The sequence below is a fragment of the Bufo bufo genome, chromosome 4, assembly GCF_905171765.1.
Source record: "Bufo bufo chromosome 4, aBufBuf1.1, whole genome shotgun sequence".
NCBI classification, from domain to species: Eukaryota; Metazoa; Chordata; class Amphibia; order Anura; family Bufonidae; genus Bufo; species Bufo bufo.
Genome location: NC_053392.1, coordinates 463,160,085 through 463,175,256, shown reverse-complemented (window position 1 = coordinate 463,175,256; position 15,172 = coordinate 463,160,085). Strand labels below are relative to the sequence as shown.

The window sequence follows — 15,172 nt, the reverse complement described above, 5'->3', positions numbered from 1 at the left end:
TTCATAATTGTCCAAAAGACGAGTGCTTGTAAAAGTGTGGCTTAGAAGAGAAGCTTCTTGCATCACTCCTACTCATCTATGAAAATAGCGCAAATAAATGAAAACAGTATAAAGTTGTTAAAGGGAACATGTCACCTGGATTTTGGGTATAGAGCTGAGGACATGGGTTGCTAGATGGCCGCTAGCACATCCGCAATACCCAGTCCCCATAGCTCTGTGTGCTTTTATTGTGTCAAAAAACCGATTTTATATATATGTAAATGAGGCAAGTAAGAAGCCCAAGGAGCTGTTACTAACGTTTCAGGAGCTCAGCCATGCCCACTGTGAAGGAGCCCAGCACCGCCCCGCATCCTCCGAATCGCCTCCTTGCTCCCCGACATCACAAAGCTAGAGCGCTGTAATCTTGCGATGCGCGAGCTAGCGCATGCACAGTGTCGGCATAGTGTTCCTTCCCTGTGCTGGCATCAGCCTCAGGGAACAAACTGCGCATCACAAGATTACGGCTCTCTAGCTTTGTGACGTCGGGGAGCAAGGAGGAGATTCGGAGGATGTGTGGCGGTGCTGGGCTCCTTCACAGTGGGCGTGGCTGCACTCCTAGAGTCAGAGAACGCTGGACTCATCTCTGAAGCATGGAGGAGACAGGTCTCATCTAAGGTTCATTTACATATATATATATATATATATATATATATATAAAAAATGTTTTTCTTTGACACAATAAAAGCACAGAGAGCTATGTCGACTGGATATTGCGGATGTGCTAGCGGCGATCTAGCAGCCCATGCCCTCAGCGCTATATCCAAAATCCAGGTGACAGGTTCCCTTTAACCCCTTAAGGACTCAGCCCTATTTCACCTTAAGGACTTGGCCATTTTTTGCAAATCTGACCAGTGTCACTTTAAGTGCTCATAACTTTAAAACGCTTTGACTTACCCAGGCCGTTCTGAGATTGTTTTTTCGTCACATATTGTACTTCATGACACTGCTAAAATTGGGTCAAAAAAGTTGATTTTTTTGCATAAAAAAATACAATTTTTACAGAAAATTTTGAAAAATTAGCAAATTTCAAAGTTTCAGTTTCTCTACCTCTGTAATACATAGTAATACCCCCAAAAATTGTGATGACTTTACATTCCCCATATGTCTACTTCATGTTTGTAGCATTTTGGGAATGATATTTTATTTTTTGGGGATGTTACAAGGCTTAGAAGTTTAGAAGCAAATTTTGAAATTTTCACAAATCTTCAAAATCCCACTTTTTATGGACCAGTTCAGGTTTGAAGTCATATTGTGAGGCTTAGATAATAGAAACCTCCCAAAAATGACCCCATTCTAGAAACTACACCCCTCAAGGTATTCAAAACAGTTTTTTCAAACTGTATTAACCCTTTAGGTCTTCCACAAGAGTTAATGGCAGATTGAGAAACAATTTAGAAATTTCTATTTTTTGGAAAATTTTCCAATATAATCAATTTTTTCCAGGAGTAAAACAAGGGTTAACTGCCAAACAAAACTCAAAATGGGTTGCCCTGATTCTGTAGTTTGCAGAAACAACCCATATGTGGTTGTAAACTACTGTTTGGCCAAACGGGAGCACATAGAAGGAGGGGAACACCATATGGGTTTTGGAAGGCAGATTTTGCAGGACTGGTTTTGTTTATACCATGTCCCATTTGAAGCCCCCTGTTGCACCCCTAGAATAGAAATTTCAAAAAAGTGACTCCATCTAAGAAAGTACACCCCTCAAGGTATTCAAAACTGGGTTTACAAACTTTGTTAACCCTTTAGATGCTCCACAAGAGTTATTGGCAGATGGAGAAACAATTTAGAAATTTCAATTTTTTGGAAAATTTTCCAATATAATCAATTTTTCCAGGAGTAAAACAGGGGTTAACTGCCAAACAAAACTCAAAATGGGTTGCCCTGATTCTGTAGTTTGCAAAAACACCCCATATGTGGTCGTAAACTACTGTTTGGCCAAACGGGAGCACATAGAAGGAGGGGAACACCATATGGGTTTTGGAAGGCAGATTTTGCAGGACTGGTTTTGTTTATACCATGTCCCATTTGAAGCCCCCTGTTGCACCCCTAGAATAGAAATTTCAAAAAAGTGACTCCATATAAGAAAGTTCACCCCTCAAGGTATTCAAAACTGGGTTTACAAACTTTGTTAACCCTTTAGGTGCTCCACAAGAGTTATTGGCAGATGGAGAAACAATTTAGAAATTTCAATTTTTTGGAAAATTTTCCAATATAATCAATTTTTTCCAGGAGTAAAACAGGGGTTAACTGCCAAACAAAACTCAAAATGGGTTGCCCTGATTCTGTAGTTTGCAAAAACACCCCATATGTGGTCGTAAACTACTGTTTGGCCAAACGGGAGCACATAGAAGGAGGGGAACACCATATGGGTTTTGGAAGGCAGATTTTGCAGGACTGGTTTTGTTTATACCATGTCCCATTTGAAGCCCCCTGTTGCACCCCTAGAATAGAAATTTCAAAAAAGTGACTCCATCTAAGAAAGTACACCCCTCAAGGTATTCAAAACTGGGTTTACAAACTTTGTTAACCCTTTAGGTGTTCCACAAGAGTTATTGACAGATGGAGAAACAATTTAGAAATTTCTATTTTTTGGAAAATTTTCCAATATAATCAATTTATTCCAGGAGTAAAACAAGGGTTAACTGCCAAACAAAACTTAAAATGGGTTGCCCTGATTCTGTAGTTTGCAGAAACATCCCATATGTGGTCGTAAACTACTATTTGGCTCAACGGCAGGACATAGAAGAAGGGGAACGTCATATGGTTTTTGGAAGGCAGATTTTGCTGGACTGGTTTATTTACACCATGTACCCTTTCAAGCCCCCTGATGCACCCCTAGAGTAGAAACTCCATAAAAGTGACCCCATCTAGGAAACTACGGGATAAGGTGGTTGTTGTTTTGGGACTATTTTAGGGGTAAATATGATTTTTGGTTGCTCTATATTACTCTTTTTTGAGGCAATGTAACAAAAAAAAATAATTTAAAATTGTTTCTACATTCGCTATTTAGTTTTGTGGAACACCTAAAGGGTTAACATAGTTTGTAAAGTAACTTTTGAATACCTTGAGGGGTGTAGTTTCTTAGATGGGGTCACTTTTTTGGAGTTTCTAGTCTAGGCTACATCAGGGGGGGCTTCTAATGGGACATGGTGTCAAAAAAAAAACTGTCCATCAAAATCTGCCTTCCAGAAACTGTATGGAGTTCCCTTCGTTCTATGCCCTGCCGTGCGGCTATATAGCCATTTACGACCACATATGGGGTGTTTCTGCAAACTACAGAATCAGGGCCATAAATATTGAGTTTTGTTTGGCTGTTAACCCTTGCTTTATTACCGGCAAAAAGGATTCAAATGGAAATTTTGCCCAAAAATGGGTGTTTTGGCACCGTTTTTATTTTATATTTTTAACACCGTTCATCCGAGGCGTTTGGTCAAAAGTTATTTTTATAGCGACGACTTTTACGCACGCGACGATGCCCAATATGTATGGCTCTCAGACTTTGGAGACACTGAGCAGGCATCCTAAAAACTGCGGCCCTCCAGATGTTGTAAAACTACAATTCCCACCATGCCCTGCTGATGGCTGTAGGTTGTCTGGGCATGCTGGGAGTTATAGTTTTACAACATCTGGAGGGCCGCAGTTTGAGGATGCCTGCTCTAAAACTAATATTTTTTTGGGGGAAAAAAATTGTTTCCGTGTCTCCAAAGTCTGAGAGCCATAGTTTTTTATGTTCTCTAGTGGACTGTTGGGGATTATAAAAATTTAGTACTCCATGGAAGTGTGATACTCCCTGAAGCAATTGATAATGCAGAGGCCCGGATGATCGGGGCACGTGTCACATTGAGTAGTGGTGTCCTTCCGTATCCCCCTCTTGTGACACACTCTGCATCTTTTTTGGGTTCGTCCCTTCTTTCCAGTATGGGGGACCACACCTGGAAAGTGTTGGCCAGGGACGATCCGGGCGCCTCCAATTCCCGAGGTACTCCGGCCTGCTCTTTCCCGGTCCGAAAAGATCAGGTCTTTGAGGACTGCCTCATAGAATTGGAGGAATGTCCCTGTGCTGCCAGCGCTTCGGGATAGTACAAAAGAGTTGTACATGGCAACCTGTACCAAGTAGACCGCAACTTTTTTGTACCATGCCCGGGTTTTGCGCATGGCATTATATGGCTTGAGGACTTGATCAGAGAGATCAACTCCTCCCATATACCGATTGTAGTCGACGATACAATCGGGCTTGAGGACCGTTGCCGCGGTACCTCGCACAGGGACTGGGGTGGTGCTGTTACCGTGGATTGTGGACAGCATAAGGACATCCCTCTTGTCCTTATATCTGACCAGCAACAGGTTTCCACTGGTAAGTGCACGGGTCTCACCCCTGGGGATAGGTACCTGAAGGCGGTGGGCAGGGAGGCCGCGTTGATTTTTCCGCACAGTCCCACAAGCGAACGTGGATCTGGCGGCAAGGGACCTGAACAAGGGAATGCTGGTATAAAAGTTGTCCACGTACAAGTGGTAACCGTTATCCAGCAGTGGGTACATAAGGTCCCACATGAGTTTCCCGGTAACACCCAGAGTGGGGGGACATTCTGGGGGTTGAATCCGGGAATCTCGCCCCTCGTACACACGAAATTTGTAAGTGTACCCTGAGGTACTCTCACAAATTTTGTATAGCTTCACGCCATACCTCGCCCGCTTTGTGGGAATATATTGGCGGAAACTGAGTCTCCCCTTGAACGCAACGAGAGACTCATCAACCGCGACCTCCCTTCCAGGTACGTAGGCCTGCTGAAATGTGGCCCCAAAGTGATCGATGACCGGCCGTATCTTATACAGCCGGTCATAGGCAGGATCACCTCGGGGTGGACATGCTGCATTATCGGAATAATGCAGACATTTCCGGATGGCCTCAAACCGGGGACGTGTCATAACCATACTGTACAGTGGGGTCTGGTATAGGACGTCCCCACTCCAGTATTGTCTGACACTGGGTTTTTGGACTAGACCCATATGCAGCACGAGGCCCCAAAATGTCCTCATCTTGGCTGCACTGACCGGCGTCCAGCCACCGGGTCTAGCCAAAAATGAGCATGGGTTTTGAGCGACGAACTGTTGGGCGTACAGATTCGTCTGCTCCACCATCAGATTCACCAGTGGGTTACTGAAAAAAAAACTAAAATAGTCAATTTCAGTAAACCCCACTGTGGGAATCTGGATTCCAGGATTGCCACCAAAATCTGGAATCTCAGGCTCAAAGTCCACTGGGGGACACCAGCTAAGTTCATCGGCAGGGGGCTCCGGTGGACTTATTTGGTGGGCCGGGAAACCAGTACGAACCCCAGGGCGGCTCGTACTAGGGTGGGCCACAGGATCCCTAGCATGTGGGGCCCCTGGCTCCGCCTGGCGGCGTCTCCGCCGCCTTGGTGGCTCATCGTCATCCGATGATGATGAGGAGGATGCGGATGACAAAAGGAACGTGGGGTCATCCTCATCTTAACTGGGGCTCTCGGAGTCGGAGGCAATCTGGGCGTATGCCTCCTCGGCCGAGAACATCCGGCGGGCCATGGGTGTGTGTGTGTGTATGTGTGCGTGTGTGGCAAACTTTATTATATGTGCGTGTGTGTGGGGGCAACGGGTGTTCGCGTACTAAATAAGGAAAAAAAAGGGGCAAGTGTTAGAAAAAAAAAAAAAGTTCAAAGTTGCTGATCAGCGGTACAACGCTGATCAGCGGTGGGGAGGGCGATGCGCTAACAGTGGCCGGACAAAAAAAGTGCCGGACAGTCAGCGCACGCAGAAAAAAAAAAAAAAAAGTGGTGGTAAGGGGGCTGGTGGTGAAAGGGGAGGGGGGCTGGTGGGGGGTGGGGGGGCTGGTGGTGGTGGGGGGGGGCAAGTGGCAGGGGGGGGTCTGGGGTCTGATAGATGGATCAGAAAGAAAGAAAAGTTTAGTGTAAAAGTTTTTTTTTTTTCTAACTTTTCCCTTCTTTCCCTTCCTAACGGTGCCTCTCCCTCACTGACCCTAACCTACCTGGGTGGCGATGGGTGCAGGAGGGTGATGGATTACGATTAGGGGGACTCAGGAGCTGGACGCTGGACGGTGCTGCACGGTCAGGGTGCTGGACAGGAAGAGGAGGGGAGAGAGGAGCGCAGGAAGTTTGAATCTCGCGCCTCTCTCCCCTGCACCAATCAGCACCCTGGACAGCGGCGTTCAGCACCAGGGCCAGCAACGCCTCTCCAAATCCTCGGACTGCGATAGGTGGTGTATAATTACGCCACCGATCGCAGTCTTTTTCCGGTTCATCGGGTCACAGGACACCCGAATGGACCGGAAACGCAGAAAACCGCAGGTCTGAATTGACCTGCGGTTTTCTGCGATCGTCGATACGGGGGGGTCAAATGACCCCCCCCTGCATTGTTACGGGATGCCGGCTGAATTATTTCTGACGAAATCCCGTTCCGATTAACCCCCGCGGCGCCGGAATAGCAAATTAAAGCCATGACGTACCGGTACGTCATGGGTCCTTAAGGATTCGGGAACCATGCCGTACCGGTACGTCCTAAGTCCTTAAGGGGTTAAAGTGTGTACCACCATCTGCATCACTAACACAACCACCCAACGAATAAAACACAAGACACTGGTCCACATTTACTAATGTTGTGTAAACTTTAGACATCCAGTCTGAAATTGTACCAGATTTACTACAATGGTTCACCCTTTGTGATAAATCTAGCGCAACTTTAGACACTTGTGTCGAACTTTACAGCACCTATTTGTTAGCTTAGTTTAAGGCCTCACGTACACAACCGTGTTTTGTGGTTCGCAACCTGCGGATCTGCAAAACATGGATCATGGCTGTGTGCATCCCGCATTTTCACCTTTTGCAGGTCCTGCACTGTTACATATGCCTAGTCTTGCCCGCAACAAGAATAGGGACAACAGAAGGAGGCGGGGCCAATAATGCCTTAATGCAGCACAAAATACCTCCCTAGCAGAGCCAAATACCACAGTGCAACGCAAAATGCTGCACCAGGCAACAAAAAAAATAGAAACACACGAGAAGGGGTGTGCAGCTACACTGTTCAGAAAGATGTAGGACATCTGGCAGGGGGATCTAAATATGCTTTCCAGGTGACCTACGGTACTTCAAATACCATCTCATGCAGCACTATGGACATCTTTAGGTGGGCACTAGTAAGAGTGATCTATCAGTGTTGAGATGAGATGGTGGTTGGGATGCAGCAGGTAACCTGGAAAGCTTACCTATATCCTTCTGCCAGACATAGATGTACACCCCTTGAGGTCCATCTTCTTTCAGATAGCTTGGAAAGTGGCATCTGAGCCCAGTGCAGCCAGGTCAGCACCAAAGTGAACAGGAGTCACATTGCAGCCTGCTACATTCCATATATAATAGCAACTACTGACCGCAGAAGACAGTTAATACTTCTGTTATTACATGGCAGGCCTGGTTCATTCATTCTTGTGTTTTCTCTCCAGATAGCAAAGATTTCTGTTCCCCTCATTCCGAGAGGCACTCCAAATTCACCATAATTCCACTTAAAGAGGACCTTTCACTAGTTTAAAAACTAAAAACTAACTATATCAGTGGGCAGAGCGGCGCCCAGGGGTCCCCCTGCACTTACTAGTATGTCTGGGCGCCGCTCCGTTCGCCCGGTATAGGCTCCTGTGTTTGCAGCTCCCTCTGTTGTACGGGGCGGAGTTTTTGTATTAGGGTTGTCCCTTGCTGCAGCGCTGGCCAATCGTAGCGCACAGCTCATAGCCTGGGAGCTGCACACACAGGAGCCTATACCGGGCGAACGGAGCGGCGCCCAGACATACTAGTAAGTGCAGGGGGACCCCTGGGCGCTGCTCTGCCCACTGATATAGTTAGTTTTTAAACTAGTGAAAGGTCCTCTTTAAAATCAGTGTGATGAGATCCGATCTGCTCTCAGTGCGTCAACTGTTGTGCTGCGTTCTTCAAACCTGCTGCAGACCCACTAATATAAGGAAAAGCTAATTTATATATTTATTGTGCCGCAATTCAAGCCAGTTTCTGGCTAAAATGACATTATTATTATTATTGTAGTAAAAACTAACCATTAAAGGGAACCTGTCACCATGGAATGCAATGCAGGAATTTATACACTTACATCTCTGTTCTTTCTGAGTTCAGTTGAACACGGGGCAGGTGTTATCAGTGATGGATAGCATCCTCTGTGTAAGGGCTTGTTCACACGATCATATGGCTTTTTATGTGTTTTGCGGGCCGTTTTTAATGGATCCGTTTTTTGTTTCAGTAGTGTTTCCGGTTCCATTCCGTTTTTCCGTTCCGTTTTTCCGTATGGCATATACATTATACAAGAAGAATACAAACTCCAGTTTATGCGGTGCAATAGAATTAATTTAATTTGCAATGCGGCATATCATATATGTGACGTTTCGGCCACAATCCGGCCTTCATCAGACTGGTGCCGCTGGAAAGACTGCTCGGATGGCGGGCACATATAGAAATCGCAGGAACGCCTGCCGGTATGTGGAGGTACGGCAATAGCACTTTCCCATGGGAAATTAAGGATCTTTTAACCTGTAATACAAATAGGGTAATTTATCTTATTGAATGTCCATGTAAAAAACAGTACATTGGTAGAACAAAAAGGAGTCTTAAAATAAGAATTTCTGAACATATATTGAATATGAAGAAAGGAAACGAAAAACACCCTTTATCAATGTATTTCAAGCAGGTGCACAATAAAGATCCTAGTGGAATTACATTTGCAGCTTTGGAAAAAATCTAAGTAAACTGGAGAGGGGGAAATCACATTTCAAAGATGTCACGAATAGAATCAAAATATATATACGATTTTAATTCACTAAAACCAGGAGGTTTGTATTCAGAATTTGAGCTATATAGGGTGGTGTGCCTTCTCCTGATGTGGGATCGTGTGTCAGGCTGTTTTACCAGCACCACGACCCCCCCTCGGGGGAAGGCTCCCTCCCTCTACATCTATCAACCTAGCTACATATACATCCATCTAAGAAAGCAATGTATCCCATAGGAAAAATAGGTTTCACAAAAAAACGCATTGAAAACGCAACTAAAACTCATACGGTATGCGTTTTCTAATTTCTACAATTTTTATTACATTCTTAACGTATGTGTATATCTTTGAGCTCGATTATATTATTTATTATATGTTATATATATTTTATTAAATCTTACTGTTATATTATTAAAGATTTTAAATTGCTATAGTTATATACTATATTTTTATATTATTATATTGTATTGTTAAGGACCAATTATTTGAAGACATAATTATGAAAGAAAGTTCAAGTGTATATATACATAGCCAGGTGAAGCATGTAGAGCATGATCAACATAAGACCAGGACCGAAAAATATCATAAAACGTGTTTTTAAGAAAAAACGCAACAAAAACACAATAAAAACGCAGATGCGTTTTTTGGCCTTTTTGGGTTATTTATTGAACATATACAGTGGAATGTTGATCCAATCATATTTGGAAGACACAATATGCATTTTGTAGTCCGAAACATGCTGCTATTTGTATAAGAAAAATGACATGTAAGATTCCCTACCAGAGTTTATAATACTCTGAATAACCAGGTTTTCGATGCAACCATTGACACTATATAAAGAGCAAGTAGTTCGAGTTTCCATTCAATGCCACTGATGAAGAGGTGAGGTCACCTTGAAACGCGTCAGGCGGGCTAAGGAAACTGAACTACTGAACATATATCCTGCAGAATCCAAAAGTGCACATCTGAAAAGTTAATTTCGAAAAGAATATCCTCATTTGTCTTCAGTCTACACTTGCAGTCAAAATCACGTGATTACAGAACACCACGTGGGACGCCGACATTTGAGCGCAACTAAAAAGCACTGCGAAAGAAAAGAGACAGAGGAAACAAAGGACACCCCTGCAGTAAGCAACACCAGTCTTTCAGTAAGTAGACACAATTGAATATATAAATATCATCTGCAAGTAAAATCGTATATAATTCGAAGGGTTTATCGAGAAGTCCCATACCGCTTGATTAATCCACTCTGCTATACCATTGAATTAAAAGACAGAGTTTTCATTACTACACATATAGCATATCTGGAAGATGTTATATACCTTATACACCTTCATACAAGAATAACTACAAGGGCAATAACGATCATATATATACGAAAATACGGGAATCGCCATTGGCGCACTATATGGATCTTAAAGGGCTTCTGTCACCCCACTAAAATCTTTTTTTTTTTTTGGGCTAGTTAAATTGCTTATAATGCGATATATGAAAATATAATGGTCTTACTTACTTTGATTCAGCAGTTTCTTCTAAAAACAAAGTTTTATAATATGTAAATTAGGTCTCTACCAGCAAGTAGGGCGGCTACTTGCTGGTAGCAGCTGCAGAAAACCGCCCCCTCGTCGCGCGCCTGTGTTCATTCGGCGCAGGCGCTCTGAGATGAGGAGGCTCGCCTCCTCAGCACTCCCTCAGTGCGCCTGCGCCGATGACGTCTTCTATTTCGGTGATGTCATCGGCGCAGGCGCACTGAGGGAGTTCTGAGGAGGCGAATGAACACAGGCGCGCGATTTTTGAAATGCCAACAGGGCCGGCCGGAGGAAGAGATCGCGGCTGGCCCTGTCAATCAACACGACGAGGGGGCAGTTTTCTGCAGCTGCTACCAGCAAGTAGCCGCCCTACTTGCTGGTAGAGACCTAATTTACATATTATAAAACTTTGTTTTTAGAAGAAACTGCTGAATCAAAGTAAGTAAGACCATTATATTTTCATATATCGCATTATAAGTAATTTAACTAGCCCAAAAAAAAAAAAATGACTTTAGTGGGGTGACAGAAGCCCTTTAACATCATATTTACTCATCGCATTGTTTCTTAATTAATTTCCACCAGCAAGGAATCCTCACTTGACTTTTATTCGATTTTTTATTGGATTTTTATAGGATTTTTATTTTATTTGAATCCTACCAAGACTTTATTTTTACAACTTGCACAATTTTCACCATAATTTTATCAACCAATTTATGCATTTTGTAATTGTCATTATATAATCGATACTACACTGCTCAAAAAAATAAAGGGAACACAAAAATAACACATCCTAGATCTGAGTTAATTAAATATTCTTCTGAAATACTTTGTTCTTTACATAGTTGAATGTGCTGACAACAAAATCACACAAAAATAAAAATATGGAAATCAAATTTTTCAACCCATGGAGGTCTGGATTTGGAGTCACACTCAAAATTAAAGTGGAAAAACACACTACAGGCTGATCCAACGTTGATGTAATGTCCTTAAAACAAGTCAAAATGAGGCTCAGTAGTGTGTGTGGCCTCCCTGTGCCTGTATGACCTCCCTACAAGTCCTGTGCATGCTCCTGATGAGGTGGCGGACGGTCTCCTGAGGGATCTCCTCCCAGACCTGGACTAAAGCATCTGCCAACTCCTGGACAGTCTGTGGTGCAACGTGACGTTGATGGATAGAGCGAGACATGATGTCCCAGATGTGCTCAATTGGATTCAGGTCTGGGGAACGGGCGGGCCAGTCCATAGCATCAATGCCTTCGTCTTGCAGGAACTGCTGACACACTCCAGCCACATGAGGTCTAGCATTGTCTTGCATTAGGAGGAACCCAGGGCCAACCGCACCAGCATATGGTCTCACAAGGGGTCTGAGGATCTCATCTCGGTACCTAATGGCAGTCTGTCACATGTGCTCAGTGTGAACCTGCTTTCATCTGTGAAGAGCACAGGGCGCCAGTGGCGAATTTGCCAATCTCGGTGTTCTCTGGCAAATGCCAAACGTCCTGCACGGTGTTGGGCTGTAAGCACAACCCCCACCTGTGGACGTCGGGCCCTATTATAACACCCTCATGGAGTCTGTTTCTGACCGTTTGAGCAGACACATGTACATTTGTGGCCTGCTGGAGGTCATTTTGCAGGGCTCTGGCAGTGCTCCTCCTGTTCCTCCTTGCACAAAGGCGGAGGTAGCGGTCCTGCTGCTGGGTTGTTGCCCTCCTACGGCCTCCTCCACGTCTCCTGATGTACTGGCCTGTCTCCTGGTAGCGCCTCCATGCTCTGGACACTACGCTGACAGACACAGCAAACCTTCTTGCCACAGCTCGCATTGATGTGCCATCCTGGATAAGCTGCACTACCTGAGCCACTTGTGTGGGTTGTAGACTCCGTCTCATGCTACCACTAGAGTGAAAGCACCGCCAGCATTCAAAAGTGACCAAAACATCAGCCAGGAAGCATAGGAACTGAGAAGTGGTCTGTGTTCACCACCTGCAGAACCACTCCGTTATTGGGGGTGTCTTGCTAATTGCCTATAATTTCCACCTGTTGTCTATCCCATTTGCACAATAGCATGTGAAATTGATTGTCACTCAGTGTTGCTTCCTAAGTGGACAGTTTGATTTCACAGAAGTGTGATTGACTTGGAGTTACATTGTGTTGTTTAAGTGTTCCCTTTATTTTTTTGAGCAGTGTATATTGTTTTTACTTATTGTCTTACTATATGGTCCGTATTTAAGCTGTGTGTTCGAATATTTTTATCACTATAATTTTATCATTATATTCATTATTATTATTCCATTTATCTATTCCAATATCTATTAAAATTAGCTTTTTATGAAATCCAGATGGTGAGTGCCTGCTAATTATATATATATTTTCAATAAGTTTAGAAAGAGCAGAGGATTAAATGTATAAAAATACGTTTTGCTGAATCTTTACCCATCAGTCTGCTCAGCTCCTCCAGCTCCATAACATGCTGCCTGAAGATTGTGCTACATTTTGCAGGGACAGGTTCTCTTTAAACTGGCTGATAGATTTCTCCCTTTAACTTTAATGTGTCAGTGTTCAGTCCGGAAGCTGTCCATTGCACATCGCCTGTGTGAAATTAGCCCTACTGTTCCTCGTGAGTGCCACTGATCTCATTGATTCCTTCTCTTGAATCACATCTGATAGCTAAGAGCTTCATAGACATTAGTTGCCTCATGGGGCAGAATTAGCCCCTTCCTGTCTGGACATTTTTCAGTTTTTGTGTCACTAAGGGGTTAAAAATGCAATTGTGTCTCCTAAGTTGTACCAACAATATTTACTTCAGACAAACATTAAAACTGGGAATACACTCCCGAAAATGTTACTTTTATGTAGTAGATTTTTAATATGAGTGTTAGGAGGTTAAAGGAGTTTTCTGAGATTGCTATCGTTTTTAACAGAAATGCTAATGTAGTTTCTCAAATCCTGTATGTAGAACTTACTGTTCCTGTTTCCAACCAAACCCATGATGCACTTCTTTCTCTACCACAGCTCCAGCACCGCGCCTAACAATGCCCAGTTTATAGCTCCTCCCACCCAGCTACATAGACACTCCCCCATTACCGTCTCAGTTCCTGCTAGATTAGGCCCATGGACAAGACCACAGGAAATAAGGGCTACACGGACATGGTCATGTGACCACAGCCCAGAACAGAAGATAGGAGCAAAAGGTAGAAGAAATACATTACAAAATGACAGCTACGTGCATAAATAATTATTTTAAAGTGTGTTGATGCAAACTGGAAAACCCCTTTAAGGTTAATTAAGTACATGTGTCTATCAGATGTGAAGCAGACTTTTCCATGTCAGTATAAACTTGGTTTCATATGGACACAGTTCAGCATTACCAGTCTCCAGTACAGTGACTTTGGATTAAAGTCTGCAACTGTTCTGTGACCTTTGATTAGCACTTGCTCATCTTACGTTTGGCAATCCCCTTTATATGCCCTTAGTGACTAACTCTAGTGCGGCATGTGAGGACAGCGATGCTGGCAAAATAACATCTGTATTATTATTTTTTTTCACAAGATATGACACATGCAGTACCCAAAATTGGACTTCTAAAGTGTTCAAAATTGCAGAAAATTATAGAGTAAAAGAGTGAAACTAAAATAGCAGCCGAACTGTAGAGTAAACATGCGACTGTTTTTCTGGTTTCCAGTATGGTGGTTAGTCTCATTGGTAAAACAGTAATTGCACATAGGTAGTACATAACGCCTGATGTTTGAGGTTTGTCTGTAAATTCCCCAGAACATGATGCACTAAATTTAGCAGCTGAGTAGTAAGAGTTCTAGTGCTAAACTATTCTTGAACCTATTTGTTTCAAGTTCATAAAGAAGGAGACAAAGGTAGGTTAAGAAGGTAATCCTGTCTGGAGAAGCTCTTGTCATTGGGAAAAGGTTTGCTAAAAGAGGGTGTCCCACATCATGTCGTATACAGGCTCATGCATACAACCATAATATTTTTTGGCGTCTAGCTCATTTCTATGGTCTGTATTTTTTTGCAGATTCATATGTCTACTCTGCAAATTATAGAGCAGGTCCTATTCCTATTCATATGTGTGAAAACCAGCAGCCTTTTCTATTGATGGTAGTGAGAAAAATCCAGAATACACACCGTCCAAAGCTATATGTATTTTGTGGAGTGGCTGTGTGCATGAGCCTGAGCTGTCTTATAACCTTTACCATGTTATTTTCTCAGCTCTTGGTATTATTATTATTTTTTTACTACTAGCAAAAACAAGTACTACTTTAAGTGAAACCGGACAAGTCTTAGGCTGAGCGATTCCTTTTTATACAATCTTGCACCCCACCCCAGAGTTTGTTGTTCTGTGTAATGCCCATATAATACTGGAACAACGTTTTGAAGATGAGACTAAAATAGAACTTTTTTTGTTTAAATGAGAGGCGTTATGTTTAGAGAAAAGAAAACACTGCATTCCAGCATAAAAAAACCTCTTCTCATATGTGAAACACTGCAGTTTGGGCCTGTTTTGCTACATCTGCGTCAGAATGGTTTGCAGTTATTGACGGAAAAATGAACTCTTAATTATACCAGCAAATTCTAAAGGAAAATGTCAGGACATCTGAGAACATGGGTCATGCAGTAAGGCAACAACTCTAGGCACTCAAGTTGTTCTACCAAAGAACAGTTAAAGACGATCAAGGTTAAAGTTTTGGAATGACCAAGTCAAAGTTCTGACCTTTATCCAATATAAATGTTGTGGAAGGTCCTGAAGCGAGCAGTTCATGGGGAAAAACCAACAACATAATA

The 15,172-nt window shown here is 43.2% G+C and overlaps 1 long non-coding RNA gene across 1 annotated transcript in view; it reads right to left on the bottom strand.

Moving 5' to 3' along the window:
- The window catches only part of LOC120998697, a 232,488-nt gene that overhangs the window by 33,044 nt on the left and 184,272 nt on the right, over positions 1–15,172 (bottom strand). Inside the window, exon 2 of the long non-coding RNA XR_005778466.1 lies at positions 8,185–8,618. This is a non-coding gene — a long non-coding RNA (uncharacterized LOC120998697). The remainder of the gene's footprint in view (positions 1–8,184; positions 8,619–15,172) is intronic.